This window comes from Grampus griseus (assembly GCF_964374135.1).
Source record: "Grampus griseus genome assembly, chromosome: X".
Lineage (NCBI taxonomy): Eukaryota > Metazoa > Chordata > Mammalia > Artiodactyla > Delphinidae > Grampus > Grampus griseus.
The window spans coordinates 65,872,019-65,878,498 of record NC_138999.1 but is presented as its reverse complement, the minus strand read 5'-3'; the positions used below and the strand labels follow the sequence as shown (position 1 = coordinate 65,878,498).

The 6,480-nt window shown below is 39.7% G+C and overlaps 1 pseudogene across 1 annotated transcript in view; it reads right to left on the bottom strand.

Annotated features, from left to right (window-relative positions):
- Window positions 1–5,074: 5,074 nt before the first annotated feature.
- Window positions 5,075–6,480, bottom strand: part of LOC309839313 (putative P2Y purinoceptor 10) — a 61,408-nt pseudogene continuing 60,002 nt past the window's right edge. The window contains exon 2 of the transcript in view: window positions 5,075–6,165. The product of the transcript in view is annotated as a putative P2Y purinoceptor 10 (transcript). The remainder of the gene's footprint in view (window positions 6,166–6,480) is intronic.

The window sequence follows — 6,480 nt, the reverse complement described above, 5'->3', positions numbered from 1 at the left end:
TAGTTTTATTGACCTTTCTCTATTTAATTTATTTCAGCTCTGATCTTTATTTCTTTCCTTCTACTAACTTTGGGTTTTGTTAATTCTTCTTTTCTTAGTTCCTATAGGTGTAAGGTTAGGCTGTTTAATTTGAGATTTTTCTTGTTTCTTGAGAAAAGCTTGTACAGTAAGTCCCTTACATACGAACAAATTCCATCCTGAGAGTGCATTCGTAAGTCCAACAAAGTTAGCATAGGTACCCAACTAACACAATTGGCTATATAGTGCTAGTTTTACACTTGGCTTGCGGACTTCCTGGGCTTGAAATAAAGATACTGTACTCTATACAGTACTGTACAATAAAGTACACAAAAGCACAACCCCTCATACAGGATGCATGTATGACACAATGTATGCCAGACACGTGAACTAACTTACATGATTAGACATGCAAACGCATGTTCACATCTTTGAAAGATCGTGATTTGAAGGTTTGTATGTTTGGAACTTACTGTACGATATTTCTATAAACTACTCTCTTAGAAATGCTTTTGCTGAATCCCACAGATTTTGGATCATTGTGATTTCATTTGCACTTATCTCCAGGTACTTTTGATTTTCTCTTTGAGATCTTCAGTAATCCATTGGTTGTTTATTGCACATTGTTTAGCCTCCATGTGTTTGTGATTTTTGCAGTTTTTTTTCCATGTAATCGATTTCTAGTCTAGTCTCATAACATTGTGGTCAGAAAAGATGGTTGATATATGATTTCAATTTTCTTAAACTTACCACGACTTGTTTTTTCATCTAGCATGTGATCTGTCCTGGAGAATGTTTCATGTGCACTTGAAAATAATTTGTATTCTGTTGCTGATCTAATGTGTCATTTAAGGCCAGTGTTTCCTTACTGAATTTATGTCTGGATGATCAGTCCAATGATGTAAGTGGAGTGTTAAAGTCCCCTACAATTATTGTGATATTGTCAATTTCTCATTTTATGTCTGTTAATATTTGCTTTATGTATTTATGTACTGATGTTGGGTGCATACATATTTACAATTATTATATATTCTTCTTGTATACATCCCTTTATCATTATGTAATGTCTTTTTTTGTCTCTTATTACAGTCTTTATTTTAAGGTCTATTTTGTTTGATGGAAGTAGTGCTACCCCTGCTTTCTTTTCATTTCCATTTGCATGGCATAACTTTTGCCATCTTCTCATTTTCAGTCCACATGTGTCTTGAGATCTTAAGGGGATCTCTTGCAGGCAACATATATATGAGCCTTGTTTTTGTATCCATTCAGCGACTCTACGTCTTTTGATTGGAGCATATATTCCATTTAAATCTAAAGTAATTATTGGGCTTCCCTGGTTGTGCAGTGGTTAAGAACCCACCTACCAATGCAGGGGACATGGGTTAGAGCCCTGGTACAGGAAGATCCCAAGTGCAGCAGACCAACTGAGCCTGTGTGCCACAACTTCTGAGCCTGTGCTCTAGAGCCTGTGTGCCACAACTACTGAAGCCTGCATGCCTAGATCCCATGCTCCCCAACAAGAGAAGCCACCACAATGAGAAGCCCATGCACTACAATGAAGAGTAGACCCCGCTTGCTGCAACTAGAGAAAACCCACACACAGTGATGAACACCCAACACAACCAAAAATAAAAAAAAATAAATAAATATTGATAGATATAGTTCTTTTTGTTCCTTTCTTCTTCTTTTGGTCTCTTCCCTTGTGATTTGATAAATATTTTCAGTGATATGTTTGGATTCATTTCTGTCTTTCGTGTTCTGTATCTATTATGGATTTTTGTTTTGTGGTTATCGTGGGTTTTATATATAGCAATCTATATATATGTATGTTATATAAGTTGCTGATTTCTTAACTTTGAATGCATTTTTCCAACCATGAATTTTTACTTCTCCCCCATTTATTGTTTTTGACATCATAACTTACATCTTTTTGTTTTGTGTATCCCCTTAACTACTTATCATGTATACAGCTGATTTTACAACTTTTGTCTTTTAACCTTCCTTCTAGCTTTATATGTCATTGATTTACTACTATTACTGCATATTTGCCTTTACCAATGAGATTTTTCATTTTGTAATTTTCATATTTCTAGCTGAGGCCTTTCTTTTTCTGCTTAGAGAAATCCCTTTAACAGTTCTTTTAAATCTGGTTTTGTGCTCCTGAACTCTTTTTGTTTTTGCTTGCCTGTAGAACTTTTAATATCTCCTTCAAATCTGAATGTTAGCCTTGTCAGGTTGAGTATTCTTCATGATAGCTTTTTCCACTTCATCCCTTTAAACATATCATGGCCCACACCTCTACCTGCAGAGTTTCCGCATAAAAGTCAATGATAGTATTATGGGAATTTCATTGTATGTAACTTGCTACTTTTCCCTTGCTGCTTTTAATATTCTCTTTTTTCTTATCTTTTTTCGTTTTAATTACAGTGTGTCTTTGTGTAGTCATTTTTGGTTTGAACCTGCTTGCAAAGTCTCTGTGCTTCCTGGACCTGGATGCTTTTTTTTTTCATTTCCCAGGTTAGTTAAATTTTCAGCTATTATGTCTTCAAATATGTTCTTTGCCACTTTCTCTTTCTCTTCTCATTCAGGGACCCTTATAATGAGAATGTTGTTATGCTTGGTGTTGTCTCAGAGGTCTCTTAAACTGTTCCCAATTTTTAAAATTCTGTGTTCTTTTTTCTGTTTAGCTAAAACAATTTCCACTACTCTGTCTTCCACTTTGCTGATCTGTTCCTATGTATCATCTAATCTACTGTTGATTCATTCAAGTTTAATTTTTAGTTCATTTATTATATTCTTCATCTCTGTTTGGTTCTTCTTTATATTTTCTAACTCTTTTTCTTTACTATTCTCACTGTGTTCACCCACTTTTTGTCCTGAGTTCTTTGAGCATCTTTATGATCACCACCATGAATGCTTTATTGGGTAGATTGCTTATCTCCAATTAACTTCTTCTTCTGGGGTTTTATCTTGTTGCTTCATTTGGAACATATTGCTCTGTCACTTCATTTTGCTTAATTTGCTGTTTTTATTGCTATGTATTTGGTATACTGTTTATATTTCCCTATCTTAGAGAAGTGGCCTTATGTAGGAGACATGCTATGGGGCACAGCAGCACACTCTCTTCTTGTCACCAGAGCTATATGCTCTCAGGGTGCCCCCTATAGGGGCTATCTGGGTCTTTCTGCTGTGATAAGCTGACTACTACGGATACTGGTAGGTGTAGCTGTCTCCTGTTCCAGTTGGTTGCCAGCCCCTGCCTTGTGTGGAGACTACTGGCTTCTGGTGGGTAAGGCATAATCCTGCCATGACTAGGTGCATGACAAGGGAAATCCTCATCCTGGTGCCAGCCTACTGGTGAGTTGGGCTATGTCACAAGGTGACTGGCTGCAGGGTTAGGATCCTGGAGCTAGTATCCACCTGCTGTTGAGCTGGGCCATGGCCAAGGGCATGTGGCTGAGGGGCTCAGCGTCCTGGAGCTGGTTTCAACATCCTCATGGGAGGATATGGTGCCTTAGGCATCCTGACACTGGTGCCTTCCCACTAGTGGGTAAGGCTTGGTCCCAGGGATACTACCAGCTCCTTGTGTGTAGAGTTAGGACCTGGGGTCTCTGACTATGGTCTGGAGTCCCAGAGATAGTGTCAACTCAATGGTGGGTGGAGCTGGGACCAAGAGGGTCCTTGGGCTAGTTCTGGCCCAATGGGCACAACTGAATCCTGGCATATCTGCCTGCAGTGTGCAGGGGGTCCCAGAGTTGATGTCCACCCACATTTGGGAAGGGCTGGGACCCAAATATCCCAGGGCTAATTCTCATCCCTGGGAGGTAAGGCTGGACCCCAGGGTTAGTGCTGGCCCACTGGTGGGTGGAGCTGGGTCTTGGTTACTCTGGCTCTGGGGCCTTGATTTCACAGACCTGGTGTTGGCCTGTTGTGTGTTGGGTTGGATCTTGTGTGCTGTGTGAATAAGGCCAAGTCCTTGGAAGCTCAGGGGGTCCTAAATCAGCCAGCCTGCTAGAGGGAAGACCCCAAAATGGTGTTGCCAGCATCAGTGCACTCATGGTAGGATGAGTTTCCAAAAATAGCTGCTGTCAGTGTCAATGTCCCTAGGGTGAGTCCAAATTGCATCCTCTCTGGGAGGCTCTCCAAGATCAGCAAGTGGGTCTAACCCAAGTTTATTTCAAATTGTTGCTTCTGCCCTGGGTCTCAGAGCTTGTGAGATTTTGTGTATACCCTTTAAGAGTACAGTCTCTATTTCCCACAGCCCTTCAGCTCTCCTGAAACTAAGCCTGACTGGCCTTGAAAGCCAAACAGTCTAGAGTCTTGTCTTTCTAGTACAGGATCTCTGGGCTGGGGAGCTCAATGTGGGGCTCAGACACTTCATTCCTTGTGGAGAACCTCTGCAATTGTAATTATTCTCCTGTTTGTGGGTCACATATCCAGGGGTATGGCTCTTGACTATACTGTGCCTCCATTTCTCCTACCCATCTTGTTGTGGTTCCTTCTTTACATCTTTAGTTGTAAAATATCTTTTCTGCTAGTGTTCAGGTTGTTCTCATCAATAGTTGCTCTGTAAGTATTTGTAATTTTGGTGTGCCTGTGGAAGGAGTTGAGATCAGGGTCTTCCTACTCTGCCATCTTGGCCACTCCACCTGTGTATAACTTCTTGATAAAGCAAGGATAGTACTGTTCTCCTGTACATTTTTAAATGTGTAGACAATTCATCTATGTTCATGTATTTTCAATTTGCATTTTGTTTATAGCAGGGGAAGGTGAAAATTTTGGACCTATTGCTGAGGAACAGGGGTGTAATTCATTCTGTTGTTCATCCTTTTGTGTAAATAAAGTTATTTTCTCATATGCTCCATAGAACAATATTGCCATTTGGACAGAAAATATAGGCTTTAATATTTTTTTCCAGAAAAATCATATTGAGGATTAAGGGAAGGGAGCCATGTTTCATTAAGGCACTTAAGGGTACCATTATTTTTAAGAAAGATCTTCAAGGTGACATAGATAAACTGATAGAGCATATAGATTATTTTTGGTAATTATTTGATTATATTGTTTTGGAATCATCCATAAATTCAAGAGAGAGTTTGAAGATCCTCCTTCCTATGTTGAATATCCAAAGCACCATCCTTGCATTTCACACATGACTGAAGAACCAAACTACCATGTTTTGAAAATCCATCACGAAATTTTGAGGTCACAAAATAATATACAACTGGATCAAAACAGCAATTTAAATTTGCAAGACACAGGGAAATTATGTGGAAAAATAGAGTGCTCTTAATAAAGGAGCAGTTTGAAAAGATTCGTTGCTTCACCATCATAAAGAAAGGGAAGTTGAGGTGGTAGGGTGTGAAACAAACAATGAATACCACTGCACACAACAGGACCATCCACAAAGCCTTTTTTCTCTCTTTGGTATTCTGAGGGGGAACTTGGAATTCCTGTAAAATTTTTCTTGTTCTCCATGTGCAATAAGTAATAATTACAACAGGTAAGACAAACCCTCCAAGTTCAGCTACAGTTACCATGCCAATAGTAGACACCATGCTAATATGTTGAAGCCCTAAATTGGAAAAGCAGGATTCAGTATTGTAGGCTAATCCAACATTTCTCAGAATTGGAAGTGGCTAACAGGCAGTCCCCATGATGACCCAGATGGCAGCACTGATGCCCACATCATACCTACGCTTCCAGTCTCTGGCCCTGAAAGGCTTGAGGAGAAAGAAGCACCTCTGAAGGCTGATGCATGTCAGGAAACAAATGCTGGCATACATGTTGAGATACTTTAGGTAGAAGCACAGCAGGCAAAGGGCCCTCTGGAAAGGCCAGTGGTGGCTGATGTAATAGTAAATCCGGAGGGGTAAGGACAGCACATGAGCAAGGTCAGCCACAGAGAGGTTGATCATGAAAATGATGGCTTTATTTTTCTTGCTGATGAAGCGGCACAAAACCCACAAGGCTGCACTGTTAACCAGTAGACCAGGGATAAATATGAGGATATAGGTGGTTGCACAGAGAGAGTACTGAAATGACATTTGAAGATCAGTGCACTTTGCTCTTATACTGTTTGCGCTGTTATTTCCCATCTTGAGAATTTGTGTTCCTTCCTTAGGGAAAGTATCAGAATGATAATTTCTGCAGAAAATAGAGAAAAATAGGGTCAAGGGCATATCAGTCCATGTTTGGGTATACAAATGTATTTTTATTCTACCAAAGAGGTATTCAAGTGTGAACTTTCATAAACTCAAAAGGTCTTTTCTATGTAAGGTGAAAATATCTTGCCAATCTACAACTGGATAACAGTACTGTTGAAGATATTTTCAGAACCAAAAAGACCAGTGTTTTGGCAATAACTCCAGTCAGGTTGTTCCCTTAGTAGTCAGAGGAAGTAATCAAACTTGCAGAGATAACCAAAAAGTAAGTCTTCCTGGCAAATAGCTGCCAAACATA